The sequence below is a fragment of the Dendropsophus ebraccatus genome, chromosome 8 (genome assembly GCF_027789765.1).
Source record: "Dendropsophus ebraccatus isolate aDenEbr1 chromosome 8, aDenEbr1.pat, whole genome shotgun sequence".
Classification (NCBI taxonomy): Eukaryota; Metazoa; Chordata; class Amphibia; order Anura; family Hylidae; genus Dendropsophus; species Dendropsophus ebraccatus.
This window is the reverse complement of record NC_091461.1, coordinates 59,952,704-59,977,631: the sequence shown is the minus strand read 5'-3', so window position 1 is coordinate 59,977,631 and position 24,928 is coordinate 59,952,704. Positions and strand designations below refer to the sequence as shown.

Here is a 24,928-nt window from a genome sequence, read left to right as displayed (position 1 = left end):
TTAAAAGCAGCTGAGAGATTTGGGTACACAAGTACAGTACATATAGACTATGCATGAAAACAACCACACGCCACCCACATCACCTGCATTTACACCAATAATACTTCTGTCAGAGATAGATAAGATATGTTTAAAGGGACAGAGCTAATTGATTATCTACTAGAAAATGCTAAATCTATAGTGTCTGTATAAAAGGAAATTTCCTCCCTCCTGACGTGAATATTCCCCATTAAATCTCTAAGGGCCCTTGGACACTGAGTAAAAGAGGCGGAATTTACGAGGGGAATCCCATTGAAGAAATAGGGCAGCGTGGACTCCGCATAGAAAATCTCTCCTGCTCTGGACAGTTCCTGTCTCAGCCAGAGATGTCAGTAGAGAGCACTGTGTCAGACTGAAAATAAAACATTTCCTGCAGAACATACAGCAGCTAATAAGTATGGGAAGACTTGAAATACAAGTACATTACAAATCTATATAACTTTCTGACACCAGTTGATTTGAAAGGAAAAGATTTTCACTAGACAACCCCTTTAAGCACTGAACATGTGGCCCACAACTCCAGTAATAGACCTTCCATTACTGTCAGATCAATGAAGTTTCGGCTAACAGTTATGTTTTCAGTCCTCCCCATACACATGACCATTTGGTAAGGCTGAACGTTCATGTGTTTTCTATGGGCAGGGGTAAGCCACCATCAGACTGTCAGGTACTAGATTTTGTGGCGTAGGGGTTGGGCAGTAAAAATCCATTACAAATCTGACTCCTATTCCTACCAACATTGGAAAACCCTTAGACAACAGTGGCGGGGTAAGCCGACTTCAGTAAAAAGTGTAGAGGAGCCTCAGGCTCTGTTTACACTTAGCTAACAACCACCATAGTGGCTGTTTTGTTGTGGTTTCAGTATTTTTTATGGCAATAATAGCAAAGCATGCAGCACTGTTCAAGTTATCTATATAATATAAACTTTAGTGTATCCAAAAATAGGTCAATAGAGTCAGATAATCACCATTTAAAGGGGTTATCCAGTGCTACAAAAACATGGCTACTTTCTTTCAGACAACACGACTCTTGTCTCCCGTTCAGGTCTGGTTTGCAATTATACTCCATTCACTTCAATTGAACTGAGCAGCAAAACCAAGCTGGAGACAAGAGCGGTGCTGTCTCTGGAAGAAAGTGGCCATGTTTTTGTAGCGCTGGATAACCCCTTTAAATCTGCAGTATGCAGTGCTATCCTTCCTGTTATAAAGGGACACCATGAAACCAGTGTGATCAGACACTAGCTTTCATAGAGCAGTCAATAAACTATATATGTTGCCTTTCTCTTCATACCACATAGTTCACATAGTACATATTAGAAAGTCAGAGTAACTGATGTGTTTCAATGAAATAAATTTTACCTAGAAAGAGAAGTTTTTCCTGGCAGAAGTGATTGCCCAGAAGCAACCATCTTCCTGGGCCAGGATCAAGACATGTTCTTATAATAGAAATATACTAGAATTCGGGCTAGGAATATTAAAACGCTCAATCAATCTTATTTGATGTCCTATATCTGGAGTAGCAGAAATCACAGTCTAAGGCCATGTTCCTACTGTGTATAACACTGGCCGTTCTGTGACCCGGCCGGGTCACAAAACGGCCAGTGTTACTGAAGATCATCCCAGCCTGTACTGCAGTACCGGCCGGATGATTTTCATTTCTGGTAAATTCGGATGCAGGTGCACCCATGTACACCCGTATGCCAATTTACCGCTGCACACAATGCGCGGCCGGATGGAATCCCGGCCGGTGCATATACTATGGGGGACATTTATTAAGTCCGACGTTTTTTTACGCCGGACTTAAAAATGTCCCTGCATCTCTGGCGCTACGGGGATTTATGTAGAGGTGGACTGCCTCTACATAGATCCGGTGCGCTCCGATGCGCACGGCCGAAAACCTACCCCAGCTGAGGACTGGAGTAGGTTTCGGCGTATCTTTAAGATACAAAAATGATGAATCGCGCGGACTCCGTGCCCCCCGTTCAGCCCCCTCCACACCCCCTCCCCGCCCCCCCCCCCCCTCGGCCTACCCGTCGGAAAGTGCCGATTTGCGAATATTTTATTCACAAATCGGCCATTTGTGCTTAAAATCATTCGAAAATTGGCACTTTCCGCCGAAAAACCACATTTTGCCGGATAATACATGTCCCCCTATGTGTTTACACTCTGGCCAGGATTCCATTCATTTAAATACAACATTTGTTTAGCATAAATCATGTAGTTTATGCTAAACATACGTTGTGTGAACATGGCCTTATGAGTAAATGATATCAAACCATGTAAGGCCCCATTCACACGTCCGTGTCAGTTTTTACAGGAAATCCTGATCAGGAGACCTCAAATGTCATCAGGATAGTATCAGGATTTCCTGACAGTAATCAGTTTTTACCATCAGGAAACCATCAGGAAAAACCTTCAGGATTTCCTGATGAGAAAAAAAAAAAATAGTTCTTAATATGGTCTAGTATGCCAACATAAGGGATGATGGGAGTTGTACTTCTGCAACCTGGATGGCCACAGGCTGCAGAACTACAACTCCCATCATGGCCTGTCAGCAGAGGCATGATGGGAGTTGTACTTCTGCAACCTGGATGGCCACAGGCAGCAGAAGTAAAACTCCCATCATGGCCTGTCAGCAGAGGCATGATGAGAGTTGTACTTCTGCAACCTGGATGGCCACAGGCTGCAGAACTACAACTCCCATCATGGCCTGTCAGCAGAGGCATGATGGGAGTTGTACTTCTGCAACCTGGATGGCCACAGGCAGCAGAAGTAAAACTCCCATCATGGCCTGTCAGCAGAGGCATGATGAGAGTTGTACTTCTGCAACCTGGATGGCCACAGGCAGCAGAAGTAAAACTCCCATCATGGCCTGCATGATGGGAGTTTTAGTTCGGGGGGGGATGTTGTATCTCACCTGTCGGCGGCGGCTGGTGGTGAGTCCCGGGCGGGCCGGCGGAGATGCAGAGAAGAGTGGCGAGCTGGGTGATCGGGCGGCTGCTGTCCGGTCCGGGGGTGCAGCGAAGAGTGGTGAGTTCCGGGGGGGGGGGCGCTGGCGTTGTGCGTACGGGTAATCCGGCGGCTGCGGTCCGGGGGAGGAGGGGGGTTGGGTGGATGCTGTCCGTGGGAGGGGGGAAGCTGTCCGGTCCAGGGGGGGGGGGTTGGTGCATGCTGTCCGGTCCGGGGGGGGGGGGGGGGGGACATGTCCTATTTTTTCCGGATCTATTTTCCGGAACGGACACCCTTCCGGAGAAATCCGGAAGGGTGTCCGTGACTAATTAAAGTGTATGGGTCCGGAAATCCGTCCGGATTTCCTGATAGGAAATCCGGATGGTTTTTCCGGACGTGTGAAGGGGGCCTAAGTAGAATATTTATATATTGTATTAAAATAAATAGTTAATATTGAAAGAAAATCTTTCTTGCTGTCCAGTTGCTTTTAGACTAAAAGGTTAAGTTGTTTTTCATTATCAAACTTTTCTAAGTAGAAGGTTGGCTGGAGTCCAGCCTCAGAATACACTACAGTGCCTGATACTTTATCAGGGAACTGGCAATGAACTCACACACATTTGCCAATTTACGCCCCACAAGAAAGACCTCTGTGTCTTTGCTGTTGCTTGGTTGGCTGAATTCTAGAATTCCAAGGCAAACGCCTGCCAGCTTACTGAGCAAAACAATCCCGCTCTTTGATTGGATGGTGGCCAAGTGTACTCCCCGGAAAAAAATTGGCTAATTTTATGTCATAAATCTGCTTTTGACGTTTCAGGTGTCGATATTAAAAGGGGAACTACTTGTTTTTTGTGGGGTGGTTTTTAAAATAAGAAATCTAGAAATCTGGAAATGCACTGTTCTAAGGGAAGATTCGAATCAAACTTTTCCTGAAAACTGCAGTGAGTGAAATATGTGAAACCTAAAAGTTAAGTTAAAGGACAACTCTGCCGAATTTTTTTTTAGCTTATTTAACACACATTACGAAGTTATATAACTTTGTAGTGTGGTTAAATACCCGGTCTGGCCCCCTTCCCCCACTTTCGGACCCCCGACCCCTCCGCCCGGAAGTTAAAGAATGTATACATTACCTATTACGATCGTCACGGTCCTCTTCTCCCGGGCGGCATCTGGTGACGACGACGTCAGAGCCGGGGGGGTGGTCCGGGTCTTCTTCCTCCTCGGCGTCTTCATAGAGAGTGAATGGGACGGAAAAGGCGCACCAGCAGCCTTTTCATTGGCTGGAGCGCATCACATGGCTTCCAGCTTGCTCAGCCCTGATTGCCTGAGGTTGCTGGAAGCCATGTGATGCGCTCCAGCCAATGAAAAGGCTGCCGGTGCGCAAGCGCACTGGCAGCCTTTTCCATCCCCAGGACCTGGAAGTCAGAGACATCGCTGGACGGCGGACGACGGTGAGGGTGAGGCGGACGGCGGGCGAATGGAGTGGCGATCGTCACCGGAGGGATGGTGAGTATGGTGTCTGTGTGTGTCTGTGTTTTTTTTTTGTTGGGGGGGGGTCCCGCCGGAGTTGTCCTTTAAATCATAGAAAGCTTAAGCAGTAAGCTAAATTATAGTTCTCTGTCACCACAAATGCCTTACAAATCATTGAATTTTGACAGCACTTCTCCCATGTGGGGATGTGCCCTCAACAATAATATAAGTGAATGGCTGCCAAATGATTTAGTGATTGTGTGTCCAAACAAAAAAGGGGCCATATTAATGGTAACCAACTTAACTCTTCATCAGGCTGTCATCTGTCATATGTAACTTTGTATTATACGTAATACATGATGGGACAAGACTATGGGGGAGATTTATAAAACTGGTGTAAAGTAGAATTTTCTTAGTTGCCCCTAGTAACCAATCAGATTCCACTTTTCATTCCTCACAGATTCTTTAAAAAATGAAAGGTCGAATCTGATTGGTTGCTAGGGGCAACTAAGACAATTCTAATTTACACCAGTTTGATATGCTTTGTGAATTTGTAGGCATCAATGATTCCGTTTGTAATGAAAGCCAGGATGTTGTGCTGGACCCATTATATGATCCAAATTTCTACAGTAGACCCCACTGACTTTTAATGGGATTCCATCACTGTGTCATAAAGAACATAACTGCATGCAGAATTTTTTGCTTATACAGTTTACAGGTCACGGAACAGCCGATGTCAGTAAAGATCATCTTTACTGACATCGGCCGTTCTGTGACCTGTATACCGAGTGTGTGCCCGCATACGAATTCCCTGCTGCTCACAATGTGAACTGACAGGGTTTTCTTCAGCCGTTATTCATTGAATAGCGGCTGCAGAAAACTGACATGTCAGTTTCTTGCGGCGCCGCTAGGGATCCCGGTTGGAGTGTAAACTATGGGGGAGATTTATCAACAATAACGGCTGTGATTACTACGGAACTTACGTAGCGGTACCTTCTAAGGAATCCTGGCCAGAGTGTATATATACATAGGGGGAGATTTATCAAACATTAGTAAAAGTGAAACTGGCTCAGTTGCCCCTAGCAACCAATCAGATTCCACCTTTCATTCCTCACAGACACTTTGGAAAATGAAAGGTGGAATCTGATTGGTTGCTATGGGAAACTGAACTAGTTTCACTTTACACCATGTTTGATAAATCTCCCCCTATGTGTATACACTCTGGTCAAGATTCCTTAGAAGGTACCGCTACGTAAGTTCCGTAGTAATCACAGCCGTTGTAACAACGGCCATGATGATTACGAAACTTACGCAGTGGGAACATAGCCTTATACTGCGATATGCACAATTTCAGTAAAATACCACCATTTCTAGGGATGTTGGGGAAATCACACTAAAAATGTATATAAAAAAAAATCTGCAAAAAGGCATCATGTGAGCACAGCCTCAGGGGAAGCATATAACCAGTGGCGGTCTTTGGCACCAAGCACCCCAAGCGATCGCTTGGGGCCCCCAACATCCAGGGGGGCCCCCATGCCCCGCTCTTGTGCTCAAGACCGCTGCCCCGCTCGCTGCTGCCATCTGAACTGTAACTATGAGCACTCGTAATGAGCGCTCATAGTTACATGCAGCAGCACTGACAGGGCGGGAGACATTGGCTCCCTTCCTGTCAGTCACTCTTGTGGCCGCAGGAAGGGTTTTCCCTGTGGTCACAAGTGGCAGCTTTGTCCTTGTGGTGCCGGCGCTCCAGTGACATCACTGGAGCATCGGCGCCAGGACAAGGGGAGTGCGGCCTCTGGTGATCGCAGGGAAAACCCTTCTTGCGGCCACAAGAGTGAAGAGAAGAGGAGACGCCCGGACCCAGGTGAGTATAAGTGTTTGTTTTATTGTGTTATATACTATATGGGAGGGGGAGCACACAGGGGTCTGTTTAACTGGGGGAGCGCACATTGGGGGTCTATATAAATGGGGGGAGCACACAGGGGGGCTATATAACAGGGGGAACACACAGGGGGGCTATAGACTACTGGGGCTTCACAGAGGGGTCTATATACTACTGGGGGCAGCACACAGGGGGTCTATATACTACTTGGGGCAGCAGAATGGGGTCTATATACAACTTGGAGAGCACACAGGAGGTCTATATCCAAGTGGGGGAGCACACAGGGGGGGGGACTATATACTACTGGGGGAGCACACAGGGGTCTATATACTACTGGTGGGGCACACAGGGGGGTCTATATACTACTGGGGAACATACAGGGGGTCTATATACTACTTGTGAGGCACAAAGGTGGTCTATATATAACTGGGGGAGCACATGGGTCTGTATACTACTGGGGCAGCACACAAGGAGTCTATATAATACTGGTGGGGTACACAGCGGGTCTATATACTACTGGGAGAACCACACAGGGGGTTTATTTACTACTGGAGGAGCACACAGGGGTCTATATCCAAGCAGGGGAGCACACAGGAGGTCTATATCCAAGTGGGGGAGCACACCGGGGAGGTAAATACCCCTGAGGGAGCACACAGGGGGCCTATATACTAGTGGGGAAGCACACCGGGGGTATATACAACTGGGGGCAGCACACAGGGGGTCTATATACAACTGGGGCAGCACACAGGAGGTCTATATACTTCTGGGGGAGCACATGGGGGGCTATATATAACTGGGGGAACACAGAGGGGTCTATATACTACTGGGGAAAGCAAACAAGGGGTATATACTACTGGGGGCAGGACACAAGGGGTATATACTATTGGGGGCAGCACACAAGGAGTATATATTACTGGCGGTAGCACACAAGGGGTATATACTACTACGCGTGTCGAGGGGGGGGGGGGGCCCAGACATAACTTCGCTTGGGGCCCCAGAAATGCCAAGACCGCCCCTGCATATAACTACCGTACAGTGGTTTCTCAACATACAATATCAATTGGTTCTGGCATGACCATTGTATGTTGAAACCATTGTATAAGTCCATAACTCTATGGAAAACTGGTGATTGGTTCTGAACCCGCAAAAAATGTCACTCCAATAGATAGATAAAGCAAGTCCTTACATACAACAGTCATAAAGAACAACTAGAAGCTGTAAATTACTTCCTATGTAAAAACTGGACTGTTTTCAGGGTCCTGTACAGATCTTACACGGTCCCATAAAAATAAAATGAAGCCGCCCTCACCTGGTGCCCAAAGGAGCAGCTCATCCTGGCGCAGGTAAAGAGCAGTACAGGACATGTAGTATTACACTGTACTGTAGAGAGGAGATATTAGACAGCCAACCACTTCATGCACTTCACTAATACTGGGATTTTCCCAGTAAAATTGCCACTTTTATTGATCAATCATGTACTTATTCACATGTCTTGCAGATCCTAACAGTCTGCAGCATTGTATGTTGAGTCTGGTCTTAAAGGGGTAGTCCACCAAAAAAAAAATTCTTTCAAATCAACTGGTGCCATAAAGTGCCAGAGATTTGTAATTCACTTCTATTAAAAAATCTTAAGTCTTCCAGTACTTATCAGCTGCTGTGTGTCCAGCAGGAAGTGGTGTTTTCTTTCCTGTCTGACCCAGTGCTCTCTGTTGCCTCCTCTGTCCATGTCAGGAACTGTCCAAAGCAGGAGGAAATCCCCATAGAAAACCTCTCCTGCTCTCCAGACTGGAAATAATACAACTTCCTGTTGGGCATACAGCAGCTGATAAGTACTGGAAGGCTTGAGATTTTTTAATAGAAGTAAATCACAAATCTCTGGCACTTCATGGTAGCAGTTGATTTGAAAGAAAAATTTTTTTGGTGGACTACCCCTTTAAGTTACGATGGTCCAGAAAGGAACATTGTATGTTGAAAATATTGTATCCTGAGGCCATTGTAAGTTGAGGGACCACTGTATATTCCTATCCCATTGAGATAGCAGCAGCAAACACAGAGTTGAGTGGGGAGGGGTCTGTGAGCTGTCAGGAGGGATCTAATAGGTGGTGATTCCACTCTGTAACACTTTGATTTTCTGTGGTCAGGCTGGAGATCATACAGTAATGAAAGGCTTGGCTGCAGCTGTGCTGGAATAAAACAGATGGCACTGTAGGGCAATGATGGTAAGTGTACATGATATGTTCCTAATCCCAGACAACCCCTTTAAGTTTACCTAAAGTCCTACGTAAATCTAAAGATAACATAATGTGATATGATGATATGCCATGTTATAAACTCATCTATAATCACATCAGTATACAATACCTACATTTTTACAGCAATTGCTTGAATAAACTGGCAGAAACATTTTAGGGCTACGATGGCCTCCTGTCAAAGTATTGTACTTCTGTCTAACCCAACTAATAACAGAAAGGGGGAATCTGGCAAGTAGAAGATGTCCTACTGATAGAGATGAGGAGCGAATTTACAGTACCAAAGCTTGTCAGCTGGTAGCCTTTGAACTCGGTGCCGCTCTGCTCCAGTTTCTCAGGACTAGATACAGCTTTTTGTAACGTCTGAAGTACAGTGGATCCGCTGAGCCTCCAGAAGCTGTGGTGTGAGCCGCACCAGGCAGCAGAGGCTAAAGAGGCCGCTGGTTTTCACCAGAGCCTGCCAAAAGGCAGGATGGGCTTGCTGTGGCAGGCAACCCCCAGGTCATTACCCCTGGTGCAGCTTGCTTGCAAAGGTGCTGAGGTGAAGCAGAGTGAAGGAACATGGCACTTATGCAAAGTCAGGGACAGGTAGACAGGTCAAGGCAGACGGCAAACAAGAGCGGAGTCAAGGAACGGAAGCAAGGGGACTGGACACTATAACTCAGATAACAAGCAAAGAAAGCTTTCTCGGTAGGCTACAAGCACTAAGGGTCCGTCAGGAACCAAGAGAAAGAGGCTGGACTTTATAGGAGACAAATAGAGGCCTGCACCAATAATGGTGTGTTCAGTGTCGGACTGGCTCACCAGAGGGTTGAAGGATCCTCCGGTGGCCCCCAGCTTTACAACCTGCACTAACACTGACTGACATGTCATTTCTCAATGGTTCTTCATTGGTGGGCCCCCAGAATCATTTCCTCTGGTGAGCCAGAGGTACCCCAGTCCGACACTGGTGCGCTGGCCCAATAAATGTAGCAGAGCTGGTGTGAGCGACCTCCCTAGGAGACGGGGATGTGCACACAGACCCGAGAAGGAGGCAGAGCCATGCAGGGAGAGAGACTGATGGCCTGGAGCCATGGCTAGAGAGGGGGACGGAGCATGGCCGGGGACCAGAGCCCCACCACAGCCAGAGGTATTACTTTTCCAGGCACCTGGAAAGCGCAGAGTTCAAAGGCAGCCGGCTGACAAGCTGATGGTCAAGCTTAGTGAAGTGCTTCGCCAGTACTGTAAATTCGCTTATCCCTACTCACTGACAATGCAAGGTTTCTGGAAGACAATTCATTGTGTATGTCTGCGGTTTCACCGATCTGCTAAGAGTGTGTATGTACTTTTTTCTGTCTTTTAAATAAATGACAATCTAGCTTGTAGTTAAAAAAACAGAGATAAGGTGTTTGGGTAGTGAAGGCATACATTAGCTGAACTATATAATATAAAGTGAGCATTTCATTTCTAGGTATTTGAACAGAAAATCCCAGTGTTTTCCTGTCACTCATAAACCTGTTTATTAGACTGTACATAGACTGAACCTTGTCTCTTCTGAATAAAAGCAAAGCTTCCTCCTAGACAGGCCAGGACATCAGGTGATTTCAGGTGACTCACACCTGTCTACACATATGAGAGCAGCATGAGTAGCCAAGAATGACACAGACGGCTTCTAAGAGGAAGTGAGATTCACTGTCGCTAAAAATATGACACAGACCAATCTCATGCTTCAAGACGACCTGTACTGTATATAATAAAAATCATTGAGATTATATCATTAAGATAATTTTATAAAGGAGCTGTGGAAACTCGAGGCATGATTTTTACCACATAAAGCGGAATGTAACTTTTCCTAAAACATGTTTATGGCATTACAGTATTTTACACTTGTACAGTCATGAGAAAAAGAAAGTACACCCTCTTAGATCAAGCGTCAAACCATGGCAATAACTAGAAACAGTACTGGTATTTTCATGTACACAATATCTATATGATGTTACTGTGAGCTGGTAGGCACCCAGATAATGTAGTTGTAGAAATTTCAATATTGAGTCTATAGAAGTATGTTAGTTTACGCAAGAGGAATCAGGCGACAATTTCATGTGACTCCCCCTGGTGGCAGATGTCAGGAGGGGGAACAATCAGGCATTTTGCCTGACCCTTTAAATCTCTGGGAAATAATCTAAAGCTAGAGGAGTCTGGCAGCAGTGTTCTCCCCTCTCCCCATTCAGATTACATGCACACTTACTGCTGTACACCCAGTGCAGGTATCAGGTATTCATTACTGTGGGTATGCCACAAATGTCAAGATGAGAATATTTCTTAAGGGTACAAACACACACACACCGTATAAGCAGCAGATACGCAGCAGATCTGCAGCAGACTTGGTGGTTCAGATTTGATGCTGTGTTAAGTTATTTAGATCTAATCTGCTGCGTATCTGCTGCGTATCTGCTGCGTATCGCAGCAGTAAATAAGCTGCGTATACGGTGTGTGTGTTTGTACCCTAAAGAGTGCCTTCATGTGTACCATATTGCAGCGGATCTCATACAACAAGTTTCGCTGTGAAATCCGCTGCAATACTGGGTACCATTAAAATCTATGACACCCTATTTTTGCAGTGGATTTTTATTCTACTGGGAGAATGGCATTTTATAGACTTTAAGGGCCAGTTCACACTGAGCAAGATCATCGGAATTCCGCGGCGAAGATTCCCGCCGCGGAATCCTGCCGTGCTCAGAAACATGTTATTTCTCTGAGCGTAGAGCGGCGGCAGCGGACGAGCGTGCGCCCTCTCCATTCACTTACAGCAGCACACTGAGCACGGCGGGAATTCCGACGATCTTGCTCAGTGTGAACTGGCCCTAATAGTAATCAGTATTGCAGCGGATTTCAATGAGAGAAACTCGCAGTGCAATATTAACTGTGATACAGTACGTGTGAAAGTATCCTTAGGGTATTATTGTGCTTAGCACACACATCTATTACATTCAGAAGCATATACAGTGGTGCCTTGGATTACGAGCATAATTCGTTCCGGGACCGTGCTTGTAATCCAAATCCACTCTTAAACCAAAGCAAATTTTTCCATAAGAAATCATTGATATGCAGACAATTGGTTCCACACCTCAAAAATATTGATTTTATATTCTGAATAACATGTAAAATAAATGAAACAAACATTTATAAACAGCTGAATATGTGATATTATAAGTTCCTGTACAGTATAGCAATCAGCATGTGAAGTATAATGTATAGTAAGTGCATAAACCTGATAACACAGCAGCAGTTTGTAGGTACAGGATTGAGCTGCAGATCCCCATAATGCAGCAGTGTAGTACAACAGGCTAGAATAGAGAGGCAGGCCTGCTGTCAGAGGTCTGTGTGGTCACATGACAGCAATGGGGAAGGGGGGGTGTTCAGCATGGACCAATCAGGGCTGACAGAGACTGCAGGGAGTATGACGGAATGAGCAGGACATATGTGGGCAGCACTCTCTGTCCGCGGAGAGAGGGGTTACAGCTATGGAGAGATTACCACCACAGTCCTGTCCCCTGATGCAAGCCCCAGCCTGAAGTGGATCTGCTATGATTTGGAAGGTGTGGGTGACTTCCTGGGTCAGAGTACAGGGCTGTACACCACCCTGTGCAGGCCTTGTCCCTCCTCCGCTCTGCCTCCCACCCAGTATAAGGGAGCTCTTAAACCAAAGCAATGCTCTTAAACCAAGTCACAATTTTGAAAACTGTGAGCTCTTAAACCAAAACGCTCTTAAACCAAGTTACTCTTAAACCAAGGTACCACTGTATATTATTGTGTACTCAATAGTTCTGGTTACAAAAAGCTTGCTAATAGAGTTTACACATAGCAACATACAGAATCCCTGAGAACCTGTACATGCCTCTGATTTTACAGCATTGATTCTTTGCTTTTTTTATGCTTATTCGTTTTGCTGTCAATAATAATCATTTTTCCATTCTTCCGATCTAATAACTGTCGTCTATGTAGATATAAGAGACACACCGAGTATTTCAGACTTTCACTGAACTTTTAGAAACCTCAGGACTTGGCACTTGTGTGCAGATATTGTGTCTCGCTTAGTATTCATTTCCTTCCTTTTGCACGCTATAGACCTGATAACATTGGTTTCTGACATCGAGAACATTCAACCACTAACTTTGATGCGCTTTCATGTGCGGCTATACAGAACACAATGTAATGACAGCCACTTCACACAGCTTGTAAAAAAAGAAGAGCGCCTATGAGTTTTTTATGTCTTTTCCATAAAATGTGTAATTTACATATGAGAATTTTGTTATGCGGGGATTTTTACCTCCATTTTTTGTCCATTTTTTAGGTTACACAGTACATTGGGTGTAGTTTTATATGATGAAATACTTTTTTAAATAGTTTTACCTTTACCTCTGCCCATGTGTGGTTGTATTATAAACTACATACTTCTAGTGAGGGTCTGCTATAGATATTGCATAGGGGCCCAGAGACTTTGAATTACACCTCAGACAATAATTCTGCAGCACCAGCTCCCATTCAGCCCTCCTGGTCAATCTGCAGCAAAGTCGTAGCTAGTAATTCCTGCACCCAGGGCAAAGATCCCCTGGGTCTCCTCAATTAGTTATACTGCACTGTGCCCCCCCCCCACAATGAGGTATAATGCACTATATCTCCCTATGAGGTATAATGCACTGTGCCCCCACAATGAGGTATAAAGCACTGTGCCCCCACAATGAGGTATAATGCACTATATCTCCCTATGAGGTATAATGCACTGTGCCCCCACAATGAGGTATAATGCACTATATCTCCCTATGAGGTATAATGCACTGTGCCCCCACAATGAGGTATAAAGCACTGTGCCTCCACAATGAGGTATAATGCACTGTGCCCCCACAATGAGGTATAATGCACTGTGCCCCCACAATGAGATATAATGCACTGTGCCCCCACAATGAGGTATAATGCACTGTGCCCCCACAATGAGGTATAATGCACGGTGCCCCCACAATGAGGTATAATGCACGGTGCCCCCACAATGAGGTATAATGCACTGTGCCCCCACAATGAGGTATAATGCACTGTGCCCCCACAATGAGGTATAATGCACTGTGCCCCCACAATGAGGTATAATGCACTGTGCCCCCACAATGAGGTATAATGCACGGTGCCCCCACAATGAGGTATAATGCACTGTGCCCCCACAATGAGGTATAATGCACTGTGCCCCCACAATGAGGTATAATGCACTGTGCCCCCCACAATGAGGTATAATGCACTGTGCCCCACAATCAGGTATAATGCACTGTGCCCCCCACAATGAGGTATAATGCACTGTGCCCCCACAATGAGGTATAATGCACTGTGCCCCACAATGAGGTATAATGCATGGTGCCCCCACAATGAGGTATAATGCACTGTGCCCCCACAATGAGGTATAATGCACGGTGCCCCCACAATGAGGTATAATGCACGGTGCCCCCACAATGAGGTATAATGCACTGTGCCCCCACAATGAGGTATAATGCACTATATCTCCCTATGAGGTATAATGCACTGTGCCCCCACAATGAGGTATAATGCACTGTGCCCCCACAATCAGGTATAAAGCACTGTGCCTCCACAATGAGGTATAATGCACTGTGCCCCCACAATGAGGTATAATGCACTGTGCCCCCACATTGAGGTATAATGCACTGTGCCCCCACAATGAGGTATAATGCACTGTGCCCCCACAATGAGGTATAATGCACTGTGCCCCCACAATGAGGTATAATGCACTGTGCCCTCACAATGAGGTATAATGCACTGTGCCCCCACAATGAGGTATAATGCACGGTGCCCCCACAATGAGGTATAATGCACTGTGCCCCCACAATGAGGTATAATGCACTGTGCCCCCACAATGAGGTATAAAGCACTGTGCCCCCACAATGAGGTATAATGCACTATATCTCCCTATGAGGTATAATGCACTGTGCCCCCACAATGAGGTATAATGCACTATATCTCCCTATGAGGTATAATGCACTGTGCCCCCACAATGAGGTATAAAGCACTGTGCCTCCACAATGAGGTATAATGCACTGTGCCCCCACAATGAGGTATAATGCACTGTGCCCCTACAATGAGGTATAATGCACTGTGCCCCCACAATGAGGTATAATGCACTGTGCCCCCACAATGAGGTATAATGCACTGTGCCCCCACAATGAGGTATAATGCACGGTGCCCCCACAATGAGGTATAATGCACGGTGCCCCCACAATGAGGTATAATGCACTGTGCCCCCACAATGAGGTATAATGCACTGTGCCCCCACAATGAGGTATAATGCACTGTGCCCCCACAATGAGGTATAATGCACTGTGCCCCCACAATGAGGTATAATGCACGGTGCCCCCACAATGAGGTATAATGCACTGTGCCCCCACAATGAGGTATAATGCACTGTGCCCCCACAATGAGGTATAATGCACTGTGCCCCCCACAATGAGGTATAATGCACTGTGCCCCACAATCAGGTATAATGCACTGTGCCCCCCACAATGAGGTATAATGCACTGTGCCCCCACAATGAGGTATAATGCACTGTGCCCCACAATGAGGTATAATGCATGGTGCCCCCACAATGAGGTATAATGCACTGTGCCCCCACAATGAGGTATAATGCACGGTGCCCCCACAATGAGGTATAATGCACTGTGCCCCCACAATGAGGTATAATGCACTGTGCCCCCACAATGAGGTATAATGCACTGTGCCCCACAATCAGGTATAATGCACTGTGCCCCCCACAATCAGGTATAATGCACTGTGCCCCCACAATGAGGTATAATGCACTGTGCCCCCACAATGAGGTATAATGCACTGTGCCCCCACAATCAGGTATAATGCACTGTGCCCCCACAATGAGGTATAATGCACTGTGCCCCACAATCAGGTATAATGCACTGTGCCCCCACAATGAGGTATAATGCACTATATCTCCCTATGAGGTATAATGCACTGTGCCCCCACAATGAGGTATAAAGCACTGTGCCTCCACAATGAGGTATAATGCACTGTGCCCCCACAATGAGGTATAATGCACTGTGCCCCCACATTGAGGTATAATGCACTGTGCCCCCACAATGAGGTATAATGCACTGTGCCCCCACAATGAGGTATAATGCACTGTGCCCCCACAATGAGGTATAATGCACTGTGCCCCCACAATGAGGTATAATGCACTGTGCCCCCACAATGAGGTATAATGCACGGTGCCCCCACAATGAGGTATAATGCACGGTGCCCCCACAATGAGGTATAATGCACTGTGCCCCCACAATGAGGTATAATGCACTGTGCCCCCACAATGAGGTATAATGCACTGTGCCCCCACAATGAGGTATAATGCACTGTGCCCCCACAATGAGGTATAATGCACGGTGCCCCCACAATGAGGTATAATGCACGGTGCCCCCACAATGAGGTATAATGCACTGTGCCCCCACAATGAGGTATAATGCACTGTGCCCCCACAATGAGGTATAATGCACTGTGCCCCCCACAATGAGGTATAATGCACTGTGCCCCCCACAATCAGGTATAATGCACTGTGCCCCCACAATGAGGTATAATGCACTGTGCCCCCACAATCAGGTATAATGCACTGTGCCCCCACAATGAGGTATAATGCACTGTGCCCCCACAATCAGGTATAATGCACTGTGCCCCCACAATGAGGTATAATGCACTGTGCCCCACAATCAGGTATAATGCACTGTGCCCCCCACAATCAGGTATAATGCACTGTGCCCCCACAATGAGGTATAATGCACTGTGCCCCACAATCAGGTATAATGCACTGTGCCCCCACAATGAGGTATAATGCACTGTGCCCCACAATCAGGTATAATGCACTGTGCCCCCACAATCAGGTATAATGCACTGTGCCCCCACAATGAGGTATAATGCACTGTGCCCCCACAATCAGGTATAATGCACTGTGCCCCCACAATCAGGTATAATGCACTGTGCCCCACAATCAGGTATAATGCACTGTGCCCCCACAATGAGGTATAATGCACTATATCTCCCTATGAGGTATAATGCACTGTGCCCCCACAATCAGGTATAAAGCACTGTGCCTCCACAATGAGGTATAATGCACTGTGCCCCCACAATGAGGTATAATGCACTGTGCCCCCACATTGAGGTATAATGCACTGTGCCCCCACAATGAGGTATAATGCACTGTGCCCCCACAATGAGGTATAATGCACTGTGCCCCCACAATGAGGTATAATGCACTGTGCCCCCACAATGAGGTATAATGCACTGTGCCCCCACAATGAGGTATAATGCACGGTGCCCCCACAATGAGGTATAATGCACGGTGCCCCCACAATGAGGTATAATGCACTGTGCCCCCACAATGAGGTATAATGCACTGTGCCCCACAATCAGGTATAATGCACTGTGCCCCCACAATGAGGTATAATGCACTGTGCCCCACAATCAGGTATAATGCACTGTGCCCCCACAATGAGGTATAATGCACGGTGCCCCCACAATGAGGTATAATGCACTGTGCCCCCACAATGAGGTATAATGCACGGTGCCCCCACAATGAGGTATAATGCACTGTGCCCCCACAATGAGGTATAATGCACTGTGCCCCCACAATGAGGTATAATGCACGGTGCCCCCACAATGAGGTATAATGCACTGTGCCCCCACAATGAGGTATAATGCACGGTGCCCCCACAATGAGGTATAATGCACTGTGCCCCCACAATGAGGTATAATGCACTGTGCCCCCACAATGAGGTATAATGCACTGTGCCCCCACAATGAGGTATAAATTATACCTCATTGTGGGGGCACAGTGCATTATACCTCATTGTGGGGGCACCGTGCATTATACCGTATAATGCACGGTGCCCCCACAATGAGGTATAATGCACTGTGCCCCCACAATGAGGTGTAATGCACTGTGCCCCCACAATGAAGTATAATGCACGGTGCCCCCACAATGAGGTATAATGCACTGTGCCCCCCACAATCAGGTATAATGCACGGTGCCCCCACAATGAGGTATAATGCACGGTGCCCCCACAATGAGGTATAATGCACTGTGCCCCCACAATGAGGTATAATGCACGGTGCCCCCACAATGAGGTATAATGCAGGTGTTACGCCATACCAATGAAACACCACAATCACAATGTATTTAGCTACAGTGTTCTGACAGGGTTATAGTCACATGTGTGCAGGGCTGTGAAGACATAGTGCAACCATCCATGTCATTGTGCAGCCCTGGTCATAGACCTAATGTATTGTCCAATAAATAATAATAACAACATTATGTAGAGTAAATATAATATAATAAAGTAGTGTTCCCCTATCTGTGGCTCTCCAGCTGTTACTACAACTCCCAGCATACCCTGAAAGTCAAAGGGATGATGGAAATTATAGTTCTGCAACAGCTGGAGAGCTACAGGTTGTGGAACACTGTTACAGGATTCACTCACTGAAGACTTAGAATCCCGCGGCACTAGGACCGGGCGGAGCTCCGGCTGCCTGGACTTCCTCGGGCACGTTGTTGCTGAGAGCATGACGTCACTGCAGCGCAGCCTCAGCGGTTTGTGTTCTCCTGTACGTACATGAGCGCAGTACTCGTGCTGGGACGCTCGGGGGCGCGCTGGGGACGGTTTCCTGGCAGGAAGCCGAGTTCTTGTGAGCTGCGGCTGGTAAAGCGCACGTATGGAGGGAGGGCTGTGTGCACCTGGTTGTGTAATGGCGGCTGTCACAGGCCTGTGGTGCCCATACGTCCCCGGGGCTATTACCGGTCACCCTGTGTCTGTGTGACTCACGGCCAGGACTGATGCAATTCAGAAGAGAAAACTGTAACTGCTGCAAAGTGATGCAAGAGCCCAGTGACAGGACATCATGGGGTGGGTGCATTGTAAGGCTATAAGAACATGGCCCCCAGGGCACCATGTACAGCAGATAGTGGGGCTCATGTACCCCCATAAGCTGTGCACTGGCCTGGGGGAGCCATGGCGGCCATAGGAATCCTCACTTGTGTTCTAACCTTATGTTTAGAGCAGCAGGATAAGTATGGCTCCCATAGTGGATGGCGTTGGCTTACCATCCCATCTTTTTTACCTTTTTTTTTTTTTCCCCAAGCGAAAAATGCCGCCTCAAGATATATGTGTCAATAGTGCAATAGCAGACACCACCAGTCTTTGTGGTGTTTTCCCATTTAAAGGAGAAGTCCCGCAGATTGTAAAATCATGCTGCCGGTAGGGGGGATATTGACTACAAGTACTACTATCTCACCATTTCCTGTGCCCGTGGTGAGCACCGTAATACCCAGCAGTCCCCACAGCTGACCCTGCTGATAGACTGGCCGCTTAGCCAGTCAGGGACTGGGATGGGATGGTACTCCAATCACTGATTGGCTGAGCGGACAGTTCATCAACTGGGACAGTCATCACACTCGAGGGAAAATTCATTGATGGGGGTCTTGGCAGTGACACCCTGACTAATCAAAATTTTTGATGTCTCTGTGATGTCAAAATGAAAGGGGTCACCTCTATCTGCTGCTTCCTTGCTATGGGTTACAGTTTTGTGTAGAGAATGTTAATACTTTAGGTTATATTCACATGATATCAAAAAAGGAGAAAAGGCGTCTGCCTTTTCTATTTAAAAAGACGTCCGTTATTGCTGCAATATAATTTGACTTCAACGCGAGGCATTGAAGTCAATGGAATGACGGACATTGCGTGGATGTCAAAATAATGATCATGACAATGACTTTCGGACATCTTTTGTAAACAGTGGATGTTATTTTTTAGTTCACACATAGTTTTTTTCACTGTCCTTTCCCCGTTGCTGTAGGAGCTGTAAAAATAGAAAAATTGTAACCAGCGCTGGAAGGGGAGCTGTAGGGATCTTAGGTAGGTAAGTATAACCCCTGGAATACCTCTTTACAGCAACTGTACCAGCCGCCACCTACCTTAAACTGCGGGTACCATTCGATAGTTGTTACCATGCCATGTCCAGTCCTGGGGGGCGGTATTATATATTTATTCTGGTGATAAGTAGAGATGAGCGAACCTGCCGGATTTGGCATAGGCTGTATCCTAGTTTTCCAGGCGTTCCTTAGGCTGTATCCACCCACTGCACGGAGCCGGCAGACAGCGGGAGTCAGATGCCGAGATTTCTGGTTCGCTCATCTCTAGTGATAAGGGAAGTCAAAGGAGCAGCCTAGGCAACCACGCTGTAGGCCTGCAGTGCCACACTCCCCGCCTCTCTCCTTTTCCGGTACACTGGATGGAGGCAGGGAGAGGGGCTCTGCAGGCCTAGGGCACATTACTCTAGGCCCCGCCCCATTTACTCCTCGCTGGACTGCCTGAATAAAACTTGTTTTTAACCATAATAGGGGCCCCAAGAGGAAGGCCGACCCCAAGACTGGACATAGCGACGACTAGAGAATGGTGGATGGCATCTGGTACAGACTTAATTAGAGGGTCTAGTAGTTGGTACCAATGGTCTCATGATTTATTTTGGCAGAAAGGTAAATTTGGAACAGTCTATAGAATAGGAGCCTCCTCTAAAGATGAATACCACCTCAGCAGTCACTACTTGTACTGTGACAAAGACACAATTATAGGTTAGTATCTGGCTGCACAGTAGATTTCTGAGAACCTTAGTATGGCCGTGCATAAGAGTTTCTTATATGAATCACCATCTTCAAAAGAACCAACCCCCCCCCCCCCCCCTTTTTCAGGGCTGAACTCCTTTATCATGTAAGACTCTGAGGCAATTTTGGAAAGTTCTTGTTTTTCTGCTTTGTCAGATCCTTTGGCAAAGTTTCCTTAAGGTGCGCAGGAAATACTGTCACTCCAACCTTTAAACTGCATTAGTTATGTTGTCCGTATACAAGAACTACTTCCTCTGTTTACAAGTTATCTGATATGTAATTTGTGAAGTTTTCAACCTTTTTGTATAAGCTGTATTTAGCAAGGTTTTGCAAACTCTGTCAGAACATACGCTTATAGTACAATTAAAAGGGTTTTCCAAGGAAACCCCATTGATGGCGACTCCCACTCCATTATAAAACACGCAAATTCTCGGGGAATCATTCAGCTTGCCCCTATCTTGTGTACAGTCATGGCCAAAAGTTTTGAGAATGATACAAATATTAATTTTTACAAAGTCTACTGCTTCATTTTTTGAAATTGCAATTTGCATATACTCCAGAATGTTATAAAGAGTGATCAGCTTAACAGCAATTACTTGCAAAGTCAATATTTGCCTAGAAAAAGAGCTTTATCCCCCCAAACACATTTCAACATCATTGCAGCCCTGCCTTAAAAGGACCAGCTAACATCGTTTCAGTAATTGCTTCATTAACACAGGTGTGGGTGTTGATGAGGACAGGGCTGGAGATTAATCTGTCATAATTAAGTAAGAATGACACCACTGGACACTTTAAAAGGAGGATGGTGCTTTGCATCATTGTTTTTCTTCTGTTAACCATGGTTATCTCTTAAAAAACATGTGCAGTCATCATTCCACTGCACTGCACAAAAATGGCCTAACAGGGAAGAGTATCGCAGCTAGAAAGATTGTCAACAATCTATCGCATCATCAAGAACTTCAAGGAGAGAGGTTCCATTGTTGACAAAAAGGCTCCAGGGCGCCCAAGGAAGGCCAGCAAGCGCCAGGACCGTCTCTTAAAAGTGTTTTAGCTGCGGGATCGGGCTACCAGCAGTGCAGAGCTTGCTCAGGAATGGCAGCAGGCAGGTGTGAGTGCATTTGCACGCACTGTGAGGCGGACACTGTTGGAGCAAGGCCTGGTCTCAAGGAGGGCAGCAAAGAAGCCACTTCTGTCCAGAAAAACATCAGGGACAGACTGATATTCTGCAAAAGGTACAGGAAGTGGACTGCTGAGGACTGGGGTAAAGTCATTTTCTCTGATGAATCCCTTTTTCGATTGTTTGTGACATCTGGAAAACAGCTGATTCAGAGAAGACGAGGTGAGCGCTACCACCAGTCTTGTCTCATGCCAACTGTAAAGCATCCTGAAACCATTCATGTGTGGGGTTGCTCCTCAGCCAAGGGAATCGGCTCTCTCACAGTCTTGCCTAAAAACACAGCCATGAATAAAGAATGGTACCAGAATGTCCTCCAAGAGCAACTTCTCCCAACCGTCAAAGAGCAGTTTGGCGATCAACAATGCCTTTTCCAGCATAATGGAGCACCTTGCCATAAAGCAAAGGTGATAACTAAATGGCTCAGGGAACAAAACATAGCGATTTTGGGTGCATGGCCTGGAAACTCCCCAGATCTTAATCCCATTGAGAACATGTGGTCAATCAAGAGACAGGTGGACAAACAAAAACCAACAAATTTTGACAAAATGCTAGCATTGATTGTGCAAGAATGGACTGCTATCGGTCAGGATTTGGTCCAGAAGTTGATTGAGAGAATGCCAGGGAGAATTGCAGAGGTCCTGAAGACGAAGGGTCAACACTGCAAATACTGACTTTCTGCATTAACTCATTTTAACTGTCAGTATAAGCTTTTGTTACTCATAATATGATTGCAATTATATTTCTGTCATAAAAACATCTGACAAACACATAAAAACCAGAGGGCAGCAGATCATGTGAAAATATAATATTTGTGTCATTCTCAAAACTTTTGGCCATGACTGTTTATGGGTACCTACCTCATAGGGTTATTCTAAGATTAACCATAGGGAACCTGTTGCTCGTCCTGCTGTGTACAGTACAGCCACCCTTTGGGCTTACTTCCATGTTCAATGAAACATGGAGCCTACGGACAGGGAAGCCCTGTAGTGGACTCTTTCCCCGCCTAACATCATATATAAATATGATGCATCCGTCTTAAGTTCCTTTTTTCAGTCTGTGTTATAGTGTTAATGTTATCTTATTGGGTTAGTCAAATGGCCGCATCAAATATGTGTTGTTGTTTTTTTAAACACAGAATGTTCCCCTTTCAGGGGTGGGTAGAGTTGAACTCTATGGAGAGGGATTAAAATATAGATGTTTTATATTTTATCCTTATAGAATCTATTATTTATCAGTATTTTCATTTTATCTTTCATTTCTCAAACAATAGTTCAGTTTCATGTAAAAAAACAAAAAAAAACCCCAGCCCTTTCAGTATTTACTGTACAAAATACAGATACAATACTGATGGTTATTCATCTGTATTATGGACGTATTCCCATGCTTGTGTGAAATAGGCCCAAGACCTAACTTTTTTAAAATCAAAGTACATTTTGGAAAAAGAAGGTTTATCTTGTATGTCAAAGCTGCATTTGGATAGGGACTGTGCCCCCTCTCCCTGGTGTCTAGTGGGGGATTTCCCCTCCGCGATGCCATTGCGGAGGGGAGGTCTGTTCTAATGAGCCGGCCGGGGCTCAGCGTCGGAATGACGCTGATCCCGGCACTGCAATCTATAATGGTCTGCAGCAGACCATTATATTTGAGCACCGATCTGATGGATCGGTGCTCTATTATATACACAGCATTGATCTCAATGGGAAATCAAGCTGTGTATGTAGCAGGGCTCCAGACTAAAAAATTTACCTAGGAGCCATTGGCTCCTGACCTGAAAAATGTTGGCGCCAAATAGAATATTTGGTCGCCAACATTTTAAAACATGTAACATTAATGTTATGTTAAATGGGACTTACTGTGTGCAGAGGCCGATGACATATAGCCCCTGTGGCAATGTATGTGGGAAGTGGTACTGTGCAGTGTATACATACAGACACTGAGGGGAGTGGTACTGTGCAGTGTATATACATACAGACACTGAGGGAAGTGGTACTGTGCAGTGTATATACATACAGACACTGAGGGAAGTGGTACTGTGCAGTCTACATACAGACACTGAGGGAAGTGGTACTGTGCAGTCTATACATACAGACACTGAGGGAAGTGGTACTGTGCAGTCTATACATACAGACACTGAGGGAAGTGGTACTGTGGAGTCTATACATACAGACACTGAGGGAAGTGGTACTGTGCAGTCTATATATACAGACAGAGGGAAGTGGTACTGTGCAGTCTATATATATATATATATATATACAAACACTGAGGGAAGTGGTACTGTGCAGTCTATATATATATATACAGACACTGAGGGAAGTGGTACTGTGCAGTCTATATATATATACAGACACTGAGGGAAGTGGTACTGTGCAGTCTATATATATACAGACACTGAGGGAAGTGGTACTGTGCAGTCTATATATACAGACACTGAGGGAAGTGGTACTGTGCAGTCTATACATCCAGACACTGAGGGAAGTGGTACTGTGCAGTGTATATACATACAGACACTGAGGGAAGTGGTACTGTGCAGTGTATATACATACAGACACTGAGGGAAGTGGTACTACTGTACAGTGTATATACATACAGACACTGAGGGAAGTGGTAATGTGCAGTGTATATATATACAGACACTGAGGGAAGTACCACTGTGCAGTCTATTACACATACAGACACTGAGGGAAGTGGTACTGTGCAGTGTATATACATACAGACACTGAGGGAAGTGGTACTGTGCAGTGTATTACATACAGACACTGAGGGAAGTGGTACTGTGCAGTGTATACATCCCCCCACCCCCATGCACTGACTACCGCACCTGGCCGCCATCACAATAGACACACTACCCAGGCCGCGGTCCCCCCCACACACATTACTGGCCGGCCGCCACCCCTGCCGCCCCTCCGGTTATACTCACCCAGTCACCAACAATCTAAGTATGGTGCCGCTGGGGTGAACTTGAGGATCCGCCGGGTGAGGAGAGGCGGGAGAGAGGCGCTGGATGAGTGTGGCGCCTCTGCGGCCGTCCGTCCAATGAATGACGGACGTGCTAGATGACGTCACTGGAGAAGCGTGTCCCCAGTGTGCGGAGACACGCTTCGGTGCAGCGTGCGGAAGGCGGTCACTGTCCTTAAAGAGACAGTGCGCCGCCACCGGGGCCAGTCGCAAATGGCGCCCAGATTAATAAATCTGGGTGCCATTTGCAAGATGTCAGTCGCATTGGCGACCATTTTGGTCGCCATCTGGAGCCCTGTGTAGAAGTCCCCCTGAGGGCTTCTAATTACTGTATTAGAAAAAAGAATAAAGTACTTTTATTGATAAATAACTCTCTCCCCTAATATAAGTCCAAATCACCCCCCTTTTCCCGTGTAATAATTAAAAATAAATAAACATGTTTTGTATCGCCGCGTGCGTAATCGCCCGAAATATTAATTTATTTAATTCATGATCCCTCACGGTAAATGGCGTAAGCGCAAAGAAATTCCA

General features: G+C 46.2%; 1 long non-coding RNA gene across 1 annotated transcript in view; it reads right to left on the bottom strand.

The window, feature by feature from the left end:
• The window catches only part of LOC138798614 (uncharacterized), an 82,575-nt gene extending 64,146 nt beyond the window's left edge, over positions 1–18,429 (bottom strand). The window contains exon 1 of the long non-coding RNA XR_011364111.1: positions 18,092–18,429. This is a non-coding gene — a long non-coding RNA (uncharacterized lncRNA). The remainder of the gene's footprint in view (positions 1–18,091) is intronic.
• Between the last annotated feature and the right edge of the window lie 6,499 nt (positions 18,430–24,928).